The following is a 15,292-nucleotide window of genomic DNA, read 5'->3' on the forward strand; positions in this document are numbered from 1 at the left end:
CTTTTGGTGGTTCAGGGTTTTCTTCACTTCTCCAAGCCTCCCTATAAGCCCTTCCAATAAATTCCTTTTTTAAAAAAAAACTGTGTTAGCCAGGGCTGATTTCCGGGGTGTGCATACAGCATTCCCTGGCAGATGTGCTGGGTCTATTCCATAGAAAGCTCTCGGAAGAAAAGGCCTTGGAGGTGGTGGGAAATAAACTTTGAACTCTCAGCAGGAAATTGGGCCATGGATGATCTTTGCTCAGATTGCTGAAGACCCAGCCCTCCGCCTTTGCTGACACTTGAGCAGCTAGATTTCCCTAGTGCACCCTCCTTCCCACCCTGAGCTGCTGTGAGCCTCTGCAGCGGGTGCTGTGTGGTGTAGTATGGCTGAGGCATAATGCAGGACCGCAGGGCAGCCGGGAACAGGGAAGCAGAGACAGAGTCCCCCCCCCCCCCGCCCCCCATCCAACCCAGCTCTGCTCTTGACTGATTCATGATCCGCAGTGAGTTAGTTTCTGTAACTCAGTTTCCTTAACTGTGAATGTGAATAATAATCGTTCCTCTATTATAGAGTTGTGAAGATGAGATAAATTGGCACGGGTACCTGGTGCTATGTAAACCTTAGCTGTTGTCATGCTGAAGCGTGACTTTATATAGAGATGGGGCCGACAGGTCCAGTTGGGTTTTGAGCTGTGCTTCCTTAACCTTGTGAAAAGCATGAGTTTCAAGATCAGCTGTCTCTCAGGCAGGCCTGGCTGACTGTGTGCCTTAGAGGGGAGGCACCTACTCTGTGCCGTGCATCTTAAAAGATATTCCTTTGAAGATCCTGACAGCATCTCAGAAAGCCAGATATTATGATGGTCATTTTACCTATGACAGAGCTAGAACTCAGAGAGGTCAAGTAACCTGACCTATATCACAGCTTAGTAAGGGGCAGAGTCACGGTCCTCGTAGGGCTGTGTCTGATTCCGCAGCCTGTGCTATTTCCTGCTGGGTGGGTTGTGAACAGCCTCTCTTCCCACCCTGCATGCAGATCTGTACAGTTACTGTGGTGCTGTGACTGTTCAGAGCTGTGGTCTGGGTATTGGGGATGCTGTGTGCATCTCTGAACGGCAGCAGAGCTTATTCTTGCTCCTTTGTCTATGTTACTTACAAGGCTTTATCTTCCCTTAGCCTTCCTGGAAGATCAAGGACAACATCCCATAAGGACCTTTGGCCGTCTGACGTGAGCTGATGATGGATGGAGAGAGCGTTGGGTGCTGGAGCAGCCTGTGGGTTGTGTGTGGATTCACGGTTCACAGTTGCCATGATGCACAGCCTTGGGCATGTGGTACAATCCTTCCCATCCTCGGTCTCCTCATCGGTGACATAGTGGTGGGAATGATAACCGTCAACACAGGGTTTGCATCTGGGAAGGAAAATCAAAACGGGAAGAAGACTATTGGAAACATTTTTTTTTTAAACCTTGGGTAGGGGGTGACTTTCCAGCAAACAAGACCCTAAACCCAGAACTCACTAAGGACAAGAGGCACACCTGGCTTTTATTAGAACAGCAACTACAAACAAGGCATCAACAGAAAACAGAATCAGATCAAAATGTCAAGGTGTATACCCTAAATATATACCGTGTTTGTTAACCAGAAATAAAAAAGAAAAAAAAAAAAAAAGAATCAGTTGAATCGAAAACAACAAGAAGTCAAACTGGGGATATTTCAGTAATACATAAGCCAAAAAAATTATTAATATTCCTAATATGCAAAGTCTTTCCATAAACCAAGAAGAAACAGATAAATAACCCCATAGATAATTGGGCAAAGGATCTGAATGGGCCCCTCACCAACCAGGGTATCCAAATGGCCACAGGCATCTGAAAGGATGCTCAGGGAAATGCAAATTAAAGCTAAAATGAGAAACTTTTTTTTTTTTTAATCCATTAGACTGGGAAAAAAAAAAAAAACGAAAAGGGAAGCTATCTCAAGCTGACAAAAATGTTAGAAATAAAATACTTTCATATATTGCTGGTAGGGAATATGAAATGTGACAACAAGTAATAGTGGCAAAAAATTTAAATATCTGTTAAAAATAAACTGCATACACTTCTCACCTAGCAACCCTGCATTTAGGAATCAGCTTACGTAAATAAGAGCATCTCAGTGAGGATATATTTTCAAGGATGTTTGTTATAACCTTATTTCTTTGGGGAGAAAAAAAATTGGAAAGCAGCTTGAATGTGCTTCAAGATAAAGGCGGGTTTCTATACCCAGTGTGGGATATGTTGCAGTCATTAAAAAAGAATAAATGTAAATCAGCGGTGGTACAGTTGTACAGTGGAATAGTACTCAGCAGTGAAGAGAGTGTACGAAGCTGGCCGTGGTGGCGCACACCTATAATCCCAAGTGGCTCAGGAGGCTGAGGCAGGAGGATTGTGAGTTCAAAGCCAGCCTCAGCAAGTCAGTGAGGCCCTAAGCAAGTTAGCGAGACCCTGTCTCAAAATAAAATATAGAAAAGGGTCGGGGATGTGGTTCAGTGGTTAAGCACCCCTGGGTTAAATCCCTGGTACCAAAAAATAAATAAAGGTGAAACAGAGACCTGATTAGTAGGAAAGTGTCCTTTAGGGCTTAGGGCTCAAGAGCCCTGTGTTGGTACCCATCAGATCCCCCAGTCAGGAAAACGAGGGTTCTGTCATTGGAAGAGCATCCGGACCTGGGGTGGGGGACGAGCCGTAGTTCAGCGTCAGGCTAGGGGCTCCTTTGGAGGACAGAGCTGGCTTCACTGGCTCACCTGTGTGTCTCACTGGTTTGTTCATTTGTTCACCCATCCTCCGTCACCCACCTGCCATCTGTTAAATGACCATGTGTTTTTAGCTTTAAATTGTTCTTACGTTCGGCTCCTCTTTCCATCATGACACAATCCAGTGTCGTGTGCTTGTCTTTAAGGACTGCAATAAACAGAGTCCCCGGGATCCTCTTCTCAGCCCTTACCCCCGAGACCAAGGCTCAGACCCTTCCTCTTGCAGCACGTGGCCACGGCGCCCCTGCCCAGGGAGAACCATCTTGGGTTCAGGCTTCCGATTCCTTGAAACGGGCATCTGGGGGTCTCAGGATATGGGGACGGACTTTTGCAGCAAGTTGCTCTCCTGTCTTAGGAGCATGAAGAGCATCTTCTCCCAGTTTCCTGATGTGATTGACAGGCAGGTGTGCCCCACTCCAGAAGGGCAAGGATCTGGGGTCAAACCACGGGACCCTGCCACTCACTGTGGGCCTGGGCAAGTTTAATGACATCTCTAGGGGCTTTAGTTTCCTCGTCTGAAAACCTAGGAAGCGCATTTGTGTTAATAGGAAGCATTTGGAACACTGTGTGCTTCTAGTATCATCACCAGCACGATTGTCATTGTTGATAAACAACGTGACATTGGGTTGCCTAGGTCAGATGGGAACTCCATGTATCATTTCCAATAACAGAAGATACTGAACAACCTGTAGAATAGAATCACTTTCATCTCACAACCATGCATGTGTGTTGGAGTACCCAGGGGTACATGTGTGCATGTGTGCAGACGTCCAAGTTTGTGTGTCTGTACGTGTGCATGCTTGAGAAAGCGTGGAGACGAATCTGAAAGAACCTGCTCGGAAAGGTTATTAGTGATAACATCTCAGAGAGGCGGATTTGGAAGAGGATTAAAAGTAAAAAATTTTAGTTATTATCTTATATTTCTTTCACATCGTCTGACAAATTATATCATTGGTATCACGGCTTTGGTAACTTTAAAATAAAAATATATGGAAAGAATTAATAGACTTTAAAATGGAGATAAGCCCAGCCAAGAGAATCTCTTTCCATCTTCTATATAAAAAACTTTTTTTTCCCCTAAGTCATTGGTTGGATGAGGTTCACAATGGCAGCTATAAAAAGTATCTCTCTCTCTATTTTTTTCTCTAATAGTAAAGCAATTTCTGGGGTTGTTGATCCTAATGTGAAGGTGAGATTTGTCTGATATAGATCCATGAGGTCAGTCTAATAAATCACTTGGCTCGTCGCTGGGTTAGAAATTGGAAGCCTGGAGACGGAGCTCTCAATGTGTCTATGGCTCCCCAGACACCCCCAGTTCTGATTCCCACGGCCCACAGCCTGGATGGCTGAGCTGGAAGATGTGGAGATGGACATTGCTTTCCAAGCATCTGCCTCCTCTCTTTATGTCTAGTCCTCCCTCTGAGCCTTCCTGCGGTACCCAGAGATAACTTCCTGCAGTGGGGAACACCGTCAGAGGTTTGCTTTGGTCCTTGGGAGGATTTTGAGGCCTGTGTCCTAGTGAACTAAGAAGGTGGGGGTGGCTACAGCGAGGTCAGGCAGATTCTCATGCAAGACCTCCAAGTGACAAATGGATTTCATCCATTCCCCCCGAGGGAGACTCCTCCGGGGACAGACTCAACATGGTCTAGACACAGGGAGGCTCATTGACAAGGCAAGTTTGTACCAACCTGTCATAAGGAGGGCAGGACAGTGGCAAGAATTCTCAGGTCTAGTCCTCAGGATGCCCTACTAGGTATGAAGGAGATTGGAAAATGGAAAAAAAAAAGATACTGAATGTATGATTGGCAGAGAAACCGTGAGACTTTGGAAGGAGACAGTCCTAGGTTCAAGTCAGAGCCCCACCATCAACTATGGGACCCCTAGATGTCTTGGAAAGCTCTCTGAAGCTCAGTTTGGTCATCTGGATAATGGAGATAACAGTACTGCTTTGGATTGGCTTCTTGGCAACCAATGATGAGCTGGGGGGTGGCAGGGGCTTGCTTACTGGGGGACATAGATTGGCAAGAACACAAGAACCACAGGACCGACAGAGAGATGAACTGTCCAGCCATGAAGCTTGGAAGGTAGTCTGGCTCTTTGAACTTCTCTCCAACTGGAGGAGGGGACCTGAACCTCTGAAGCCAGGCGCTGACCAGACATTGGTCATACACCATTCTCTGGGAGGCAATGTTACACTAACACTGGGTGACGAAGTTCCTGTAACCGAGGGTAGATTTCAGTGAGAGGCCCAGCTGTGAGCTTTCCAGCACCTGGGGTGCACTGGTTTGAACAGGGGTCTGGGCAGGGCTTTCCAGTGTCCACCACAAATACATGCTTTGTAGGTTTGTGGGGATTATAGAAGTCCCTCACGTGGTGCCAGCCATAAATTTTAATTCCTTTCCTTTTCTTCTCCCTTGAGTATATTTCTCAATGACTTTGGAAAAGCGTAGACATATTTTTTCATCTCATCTCAAACTGGACCTTTACAGTGGCCCAAGTCCCTACATCCACCAGGAACATACCTTCGCTCTGGACAGCACAACACAGATGGACAGAGCCTCACTGCCAGTTTCCTCTGTCAGTCACCACAGAGCCCATGACCTTTGGGTGAGTTAGTAACTTGGGGAGGGTTTGCTTTTATACCAGTGACCTCGCCGCCACTCACTGCTTCTGTCATAGTTTTGGTTGGGTTTGGAAGCTTCCGCGTCGGTTGGTAATATATATATATATATTTTTATGAAGCACTGTCAGGCAGTTGGAGCCGGGTGAAGAAGAACAATTTACCATATGTTATGGTTTGAATTTTAAAATGTCCTCGTGAGGAGGCCAAGTTTTAGGCAAGGTGGGAATGCTCGGAGGTGAAGTGATCAGATTATGAGAGCTGTAACCTATTGGTGGACTCACCCATCTGATGAATTAATAGACAGTAGTAGTGATAACAGTAGGTAGGTGGGGTGTGGATGGAAGAAGTAACTGTCTGTGGCCCTTCATCTCTCTCTCTTTCTCTTTCTCTCTCCCGCTCTCTGCTTCTGGTTTCCATGAACTGAGTACCTTTCCTCTATCTGGCCCCTGAGCCATGATGTTCTGCCTTATCACCGGTCCCAGGCCATGGAGTTGGCCAACCATGGAGCGAATCCTCCGCAACTGTGAGCCTCAAATAAACCTTTTCTCCTCCAAGTTACTCTTGCCAGGTGTTTTTGTCTCTGTGACGAAAAGTTGGACTAACATAAGATATGACTAAGGCCGTTCATTAGACATTGCTTTTTAAAATTGACTTTACTGGGGCTGGGGTTGTGGCTCAAGTGGTACAGCGCTCGCCTAGCACCTGTGAGGTCCTGGGTTCAATCCTCAGCACCATATGAAAATAAAGATATTGTATCCACCTAAAACTAAAAAATAAATATTTAAAAAAAATAAAAAGGAAGAAGACATAAAATTGACTTTAGTAACAAAGAGTCGCCTTTCTTTCACTTTGAACTCAAACTTGCAGGGAGATGCCCTTATTAGAAATCCTGTTCCCGGGTCAAATGTATTCAGGATGCCTTACCATCCCTATTTCTGGTTTTATGTTCTCTTTGCTTATTGCACTCGGTAGGACCCAGAACAGGGCAGGGAGTAGTAAAAGAACACATAGGATTCTGGCACATTTTTGGATAGGTGAGATCGTCTGGTAGATTTTATGCTGGGGTATCCAGTGTAAAAATCAGTGCCTGGGTCTCTATGTCCGTAAGCAAAGGGCTGAAGTAGAATCATCAGAAAAGCCAAAGGTTTTAGTTCAAAGAATTCATCTAAAATTAAGATGCATGGGTCGGGAGGTAACCAAAAGAAACCTCAAAGTTGGGTATGGTGACGCACACCCGTAGTCCCAGATACTCAGGAGACGGAGTGGGGAGGATCCTAAGTTTGAGGCCAGCCTCAGCAACTTAGTGTGAGGCTCAGCAACATAAAAAGACCCTGACCCAAGAAAAGGGGGTGGGGTTTGGAGATGTAGCTCAGTGGTACAGTGCTCCTGAGTTTAATCCCCATATGAGGGGGGGGTGGAGGGAGAGAGGGAGGGAGGGAGGGAGGGGGAGAGAGAGAGAGAGAGAGAGAGAGAGAGAGAGAGAGAGAGAGAGAGAGAGAGACTGACTTAAGGAAAGACAACTTAAGGAAAATAAATCTATTTTTTGGGGGGAGGAGGTACTGGGGATTGAACTCAGGGGCCGTCGACCACCGAGCTACATCCTTAGTCCTATTTTGTTTGTTTTTTTCCTTTAGAGACAGGGTCTCACTGAGTTGCTTAGCACCTTGCTTTTGCTGAGGCTGGCTTTGAACTCACAATCCTCCTGCCTCAGCCTCCTGAGCTCATGGGATTACAGGCATGCGCCACCTTGCCCAGCAAAAATCCACATTTTAAAGAACAGAGTTATATTTTACAAAATACCAAGAACGTGGAACATCTGGAAACCAGAAATGAACCAGAGTTGAGAAACCCTCTCATTTATCCATTTCTGTTTCTGTGTCTTTGCTTTGGTGATGGTTTTAAAGATATGTCCTCAAAGTCTGTGGCAAGTCTTTCTTCACAAGATGGAGCCTAATCTTCCTCCCGTGGAGTGTAGGCTAGATTTGATGACCTACTGGTCAGTGAATAGAATGTGACAGAGGGGTAATAGGTGACATCGGAGGTGAGAACATAAAAGTTCTTTTCTGCTTTCTTTCTTGGGCCCTTTGTAGTGGTGGAAGCCACATCGTGAGGGTTCAGCCACCCCTTGGGAGAGGTCTACGTGGTGAGGAACTGAAGCCTCCTGCCAACAGCCATGTGAGTGAGCCATCTTGGAAGTGGATGGTTTGGCCCCCTTCAGATGATGGTAGGCCCCACTCAGCTCTTGAATGCAACCTCATGAGAGACCCTGAGCCAGAACTATAAGCTAAGCCCCTTCTGAATTCTCAGTCTCAAGAAACTGAGATAATACATTTATTGCTCAATTCATTAAGTTTTGTGCTAACATTTTACACTGTAATGGATAACAAGTATGAGATGGGCAATAATTACTGCCTACATTCTCTCTTCCATTTAGAGAATGATCATCAGGGGAGATTTAGTTTTATTTCTCATTTCCAATAAGGAAGATTCCTATGGACACAACTTGGGTTGAATGCTCAGATGGGAGCCAATAAATTGGGGATAAGATGGTGAACGCCATTAGATTTCTACATGGCCACTTCTACCATAACCAAATAAATGCAAGGTGCTTAATTAACACATACCTGAGAATCCCTGTAGTAATTTCCCCATTGGAATAGAGCTTTTTTTCCCTGCTCAATTTTTTTATTTGTTTTAATTAGTTATACATGATAGTAGAATGTATTTTAACATATTATTATACATATATGGGTCTTTAGGTCATCAGAGTGTCTCTTCAGGTAACTGAAGTTTACCTTAGTTATAATATAGTGGTTTGAATTGGTGTCAAAGTGATGTAGCAAATACATCTGACTGGTTTTTATCTGAAGATTGACATATGTTGCTTGTGCTTTGCTAAACTACCCGCTGCCTGTCCAGTGACCCTTGAGATGTATATATAGCCCCAACTCTGCCTACCTGGCCACTTTCAAGTGGCTGAATATTTTCCAAAGTTTTCTTCTGATAACTGTAGTAAATCTTTTTTTTCAGAAATATTCTATAGCTCTTATTATTATGTGTGGAAAAAACTTACATTCACCTTGTTTTTCTGGAAATAAATCTGCTAGGATCTCTCTTTTTGTCTCTTTTTCTTTACCAGTAGATCTACTGGGAGAAAATAAACACAATGAGTCTTGAAGCTTTCTGATTCCTAAGTCAAGCCAAGCCCCTTAAATCAAGTGATTTTGAAAATTAAAGTAATGTGGTCACAGAGAGTGAGTTGATTATTATAACGCTTACATGTATTTCAACTTGTGGGTAAATTAACTTGCTTTCACATAATAAATATCACCACAAAAAAGTCCTCAAGATAAACCTATGTATAAATTCTGGATTTAGAGGTTTACATTTGTAAGACAATAACAGCCCTTGAATCATGATATCTCAGGGGAATTTCTTATAAACAAACTATCCAAGGTACAATTCATCATCATAAGTTATAAAATAAGTATGAATCTGCTGAGAATGAACTTTTATGTCCATAAGTTTTACTATTCATATTTTTAGAATCCTTATGGCTAGTGTAAGTATTCTCCAGGCTAACCCTTTGCTAGCAGTATACAATAACTCAGTGCTTTATCTTCTCAACTGTATGTCAGCGACCTTCTCCTTCCTTCCAAACTTCCTCTTTCCATTGTCAATTAAGATTCAGAGATTCTATTGTCAGCTTAGGATAGTTGATCTCTCAACTGGGATTTTTTAAAAAAATGCAGATTTGTGAGTCTATTGGTTGATTGTTATGATTTGGATATGGGGGGGGGTCCCCCAAATGCTCATGTGTGAGACAATGCAAGAATGCTCAGAGGTGAAATGATTGGATGATGGGAGTGGTAACCTAATTAGTGGATTACTCCACCAATGTGGATTAACTGGGTGGTAACTGTAGGCAGGTAGAGCGTGGCTGGGAGGAGGTGAGTCACCAGGGGCATGCCTTTGGGATTTATATTTTGTCCTTTGTGAGCGGAGCTCTCTTGTTGTCCTGATTGTCAGGTCCTGAATGGCTTTCCTCTGCCACTCCCTCCTGCCACGATTCTGCTTCACCTTAGGTCCCCAGCAATGGAATTGGCCATCTATGGACTAGGACCTCTGAAACACTGAGTGCCAAGTAAACTTTTCCTCCTAAAATTGTTTCATCATTTCTTTTGGTTATGGTGGTGAAAAAGCCAAGTCAAACATCATTTTTCCTTAGAGTGATATTAACTTAATTGGCAAAGCTAGTTTGTGGTACATTTTGAGTTTTCAATTTTTGTTTTTTCAAATCAGGCTGCTTTATATGAACCTAGAAATTTTGGTATGAATGGTTTTGGATTCTTTGGACCCATATTACCACATATTTCCAGAGTGTTCTATACTTCCAGAATCATTTTGCCACAGGTGGTTTACGGGAAGGCTTACCCCTTCCTCGGCTGAGTTAGTTTAATAGACCTTGGCCATTACTGATGGTCATTCAATTACTCAGTTCAGCTCTAAAAGAGTAAGAGGATCCCCATCCCAACGTGTCTTTGTTGAGTCACTGAAATAGTTTATGTAACATGGGTATAGTGGGGTTCTTCAATGAAACAGAACCCACAGGACAGATCGATAGGTAGGTAAATAGATGAAATATTTATAATGGAAATGGGCTAACATAATTATGGATCTATTTTCTGCAAGTTGCAGAAGCAGGAAGGCTGGTGGTAGAAACTCTGATGTCTGAGGGCAGATGATGGATGTCCTAGTTCAGAGAGAGGTGGGGTGGAGGGGGAAGCATTCCTCTACCTGTTTGTTCTATACGGACCCTCAGTGAGTTAGATGATGGCGAGGGCATCTTTACCCAGTCTGCCAATTCAAATGCTAACCTCTTCCACAAACACCCTCAGAGACACACCGGAAATATTTTACCAACTCAATGGGCAACAACACTTCGCAGCCCAGACAAGTTGAAACAAAAACATGAACCATCACAAAGAACAAGTAAAAAATAAAAATCATTCCCTCTTTTCTTCATTGTGGGTCATGTGTCTGCTTTATTTTTGATTTTATATTTTATTCAGAGACCATGTAGAAGTTTTGAATTCATGTGTTCTTCTAGAAACAGCTTGCAGCTTTGGAATAAAGGGGAAAATCCTGGGTTTAATTTCCAGCGCCACCACTTTGCGTTTTGAGCAAGACGTTGAACTCTCTCAGTGTCCGACTTCTTAGGTACAAAATGAGGATATTGCTACAGACGGCAGTGTTGGATTTTTGTAGGGACAAAATTACATAAGACACATGAAAATGCTTTATAAGTGTGATTCTGATGCATAAAACCTTGCTCTGAATCTAATGTTGGCGGTCAATCCTTCTGAGATTCACTTTCAGCTGTCAGGATTCATGACACACTTGACTCGGATGAGGGTTAAAAGAAATAGACAAATGGTTTTGAAATGAGTAGAAATTTCAGTAGTTTCCCTGTGAGCAGCGATGGAAAAGACATTTCTCATTTTTACAAAAATAATAATCTTACACTAACTGGCTAGAAGAAAAAGGATGATAGTCTGAGGATTTAACCAATATTATGGACTTATTCCTGCAGGGGAGATTCAATCAGCGATAGTGGGGAGAATATGACTTTCACTTCTCAGACAATGCTAATCTGTCAATAATGAAGCCTGTGCTTTGTTATTACTAATGTCCCCAGAGAGTCACCTTTGATGGGGTTTAGTGTCTTCCCCGGCTTATCCCTGTAGAATACTTTGGAGCAAAACCGATTCCTGATCAAAGAAACATAAAATCAAAATCCTCCACATTTACTCTTGAGTCAGCACAGATTAGTAGCAAAGAGCATCAAATAATATGTCAGGAAACTTGAGACCCTTAGATGGACTCATTTTACATAGTATTTTAATTTATCATCTAATCTGAGTCTGTTTTCTTTTTCTTTTTGGTAGAGGGGGTTGAACCCAGGAGTGCTTCACCACTGAGCCACATCCCCAGCCCTTTTAAAATTTTTTATTTAGAGACAGACTCTTGCCAAGTTTCTTAGGTCTTGCTAAATTGCTGAGGCTGGCTTTGAACTCATGATCCTCCTGCTTCAGTCTCCTGAGTGGCTAGGATTAGAGGCATGCACCACCTGAATCTTGGTTTTCTAACCTTCCCCGATAACATAAGTATGCTGCGTCAGTCGGCCAAGATGCTGTGTTTAAAAGCTCCTCACAAGCTTGTAACCACATCATAAATGTAACCACAATATGTAAGCATAACTTTGAACACAGTGAGCATCATTATCTGGTGGACATTAGTTGCCAAGTTGCACTGTTTTCCACGTACATTAACCAAGAGCAGTTTAAGAAAAATAAAAAAGGAAATGTTCTTTGCTCTTCTACCAGTTTGGTTCTTGTAATTTAGGCATATTCCCATCAAGTGGTGATGGTGGGCTACCTCCTCTGGATCTGAATAGTGCTCCACCTCCAGAGAGAAACAGACAGAGTCATTCGCTGTGCGTCCTGACTTGGAATCCAGGACTCCCAGGACTATCTCAGATTTCCACCAAACAGGCAGGATGTCACCAGAGTCTCCCCAAAGCCTTCATCAGTGCACATCTCAGGATTTTTTTTCTGGGTTGTTCTCAGTTTTGAGCACACTACTGAGATTCCACACCGCCCCCCCCCCCCGCCCCGCCTCTCACTGACTCAAATTTCTTGCTCCGTAAGCAGATCCTTGACACTTTCACGATCTGTCTTTTCTTCTCTAATCTTTTCTCAGAGCCCATACGATCAAAGCTTCCAGGAGAGACATAGAAGAGCCGCTGTATATGCAGAGTGAGTTTCCTCTCTCCGACAATGTCAAATGCCTTATTCCTTCTCTTCTACTCACCTAAGCAAGTCCCCTCTTTACTTTGCTTGCAGCCAACAATTTTCCCTATGCCAATCCCCTTTTCCAATGGACTTAGTATCCACGGGAGAGATTAGGTCTAAACGGGATGTGTCTATGATAGTTTCTTTCAGCCGCGGACATTAGTTCCACCTATTAGGCATCTTCCTGGAGGATTTATTTAGAAATCAACTGCTTAAAGGGTTACCATTGCATTAGGGACATTGATAGTTGAATCAAACATACACTTGATATAATTTCTCTATCAGGATTAGGTTTGGCTGCACAGATCAGGGAACTAAAATAAAACTGTTTTTTTTAAAAGAAAAATTTCTTTCCCGTGTACGAGAAGTCTGGAGATGGAATCTTGTCTCGAAAGACATCTTCGGGATGGCACCGGCTCTGTTTATCATTTTTGGTAAATATAAGCCATTCTGGTAATGCGGCTTTTGTCACCAAGGTCACCTCCTGGTGCATCATGTCTGCATTTGAGGAAAGAAGGAGGGAAAGAGGAAGCTGTGTCAGGGCCACCACAAGGAAGAGAAGGGAATGGAGGGGGGCGCTTTTTGGAAAGTAACGATATCTGTCACTGTTTTATGCCGCACCCTTGATGCACTTCTTTGAGGTTGTGAGCCTTCTTGTTATCTTACCGAGCTGGATCTGTTGTCCATTTCCCTCCCAATGGCCCTCCTTACTTCTTTCCTGGATGGAATAATCCGGGTGGTCAGAGTTAGGCTCAGGCTTATTTGTGGACAGGGTCACTGTACCTTAAAGTGCCCGTGCATGGCTGTGCACTCTCCTTCTTCGTCCCATCTTTATGTAGTAGGACAAAGAAACTGATCCAAGGGTTTGACTCCTCTTCATTTCTGTGAGTTTTTTTTTTTTAACCTTACACATAGGTGAAGAATGAATAAAATTGCCCAAGGAGATGAGGACAGAGCATCAATTGTTAAAGAACAGGCTAAGGGAGACCATGCACAAGAAATAGAAAATATGGGGGAGATGCCAGCTTCCTCCAATCTAATAGATAAAATCAAGACTTTGGGATAGCTGAGGTTTGCCATAGGGTGCCATGGGATTGGATCAAATGTGGCCATTTAGAATTAATGACCATTTAGAATTAATGAAAGACCATTAAGTGGCTTTTTAGAACGCCGTAGGATAAGATTTGAACTCTTTGTCAAAGGTTAACATTTGTGGGCTGGGGATGTGGCTCAAGCGGTAGCGCGCTCGCCTGGCATGCGTGCGGCCTGGGTTCGATCCTCAGCACCACATACAAACAAAGATGTTGTGTCCGCCAAAAACTAAAAAAATAAATATTAAAAAATTCTGTCTCTCTCACTCACTCTCTCTTTAAAAAAAAAAAAAAGGTTAACATTTGTGAACTTCCTCTTGACCACTTCCATGATTTTTTGGGGTAGATATGGTGCTGTTTTGGGCAGAGGTAGAATGGGCAGGAGGTTGGGGAAATCTTTATGATTCTGGTAGTTAGGAAATATGCCTGGTAATTTTCCTCTGGGTCAGGGGTGCTCCAGGATTTCACTAGTCTTCCAGGTCATGGGACCCAACACTTTGCCAATATAACCCTCTGAGGTTCTGCTGGACCTTAGTTCGCTGTGTTAATTGATGCTATTCTGAGACTTCAGGGACAATATGTGTATAGGGTAGTGCAATGTCTATGAGTTGGTTGTCCTTTGAAACCTAAAATTCCAACATCCCCCAAGCAAAATAATCTCTTCTAGCCAAGAGTCCTGCCCCTTTTGACTCATTCCTTTCTTAGAATGTCATCTAAGACCAAAACCAGTTTCTCCCTTTTGAAAATGCTGTTGGGTAAAAATCATGCATTTTTTCCTGTATTAATAGGCACTCAGGCCAACAACATCCAGACACATGTTTTTTTTCTGCTTAAGATTCCAAGGAATTACCAGAGGCCTTTGAGATAAACCATACAGCATGAACCGGGAGGTGTGGATAGGGAGAGCTGGGCTGAGTAGGGAGTTCTAGAAACCGATCAACCCTAGTTCTCAGTGAGGTATTCTACCCACCTGTCTGACATGGAATTGTTTATGCTCCCTGGAGGGGTGTGTGTGTGTGTGAGTGATGATCTTATGAGGGCATCGTAGCTATGCATCATAGTGAGGGCATGATTCAGGAAGGTCGATGACTCATACGCAGCTAGAACAAGGGCCTTGGAGGAGGAGGAAGGGAGGAATGAGACCTTGCCATCCTGGAAGGAGACATTGGGCCACCCTCTCACTGCCACAACAGCTCTTCCTGAGTCACGCCTGTCCCACGCCTAGCAACAGCCAACCACAAACTCTTCTCTAACGCAGTTCCTCTTGGGCCAGCAAACCCTCACCCCCACCCTTATGTTCCTAAAGGCTTGAAAACGACTCTCCCCAGATTTGTTGAAGAAGACAAAAGAGTGAGTTGATTGGCTTCTTTCTGAATCTGGTACCCCACCCATCACCTGCAGGGACAGATCACATCCATAAAAACCCTTAGACATCAGACACCCATGGGCAGCTCTTCCTTAGGACACCTTCCTTTGGAGGGGGCTCTGCTTTCTTTTTGTGACTCTAATAAATCCTTCTGCTTTGCTCTCACCCTTGTGTCCATGGATTTAACTATTTTGAATTCATGAGACCAAAAAAAAAAAAAAGCACCCCACCCATCAATGCTCTGTGTTGCAATAGTGGGGTTCATCTTGACACTATCACACTGGAGGTCCATAATAATAGACAATTATCAATTAGAGCTTAGCCAGCAGATTTGCTGTCAGTGGAGGGGACCTTGGAAGTGGTGTTGGCTTTGGGATTTCTGTGGTCATTATTATGGTCCCTCTGGACCTTCTCAGACCAGCAGTGAAGCAGCTAAGGCCCCTACCCTGAGCCGTCCAGCTTCACAGCGGGTCTCCTGAGGGTATGCATGTTCAAAGTGTGGAAACTGACCAGACTCCAAGGTCCAGGAGAAATAGGTGGGGGGCTCAGGGTTATTGGGTGACCGTTTCCCCTTTGCCCTTACCTGG

This window comes from Marmota flaviventris, chromosome 19, assembly GCF_047511675.1.
Source record: "Marmota flaviventris isolate mMarFla1 chromosome 19, mMarFla1.hap1, whole genome shotgun sequence".
Taxonomy (NCBI): domain Eukaryota; kingdom Metazoa; phylum Chordata; class Mammalia; order Rodentia; family Sciuridae; genus Marmota; species Marmota flaviventris.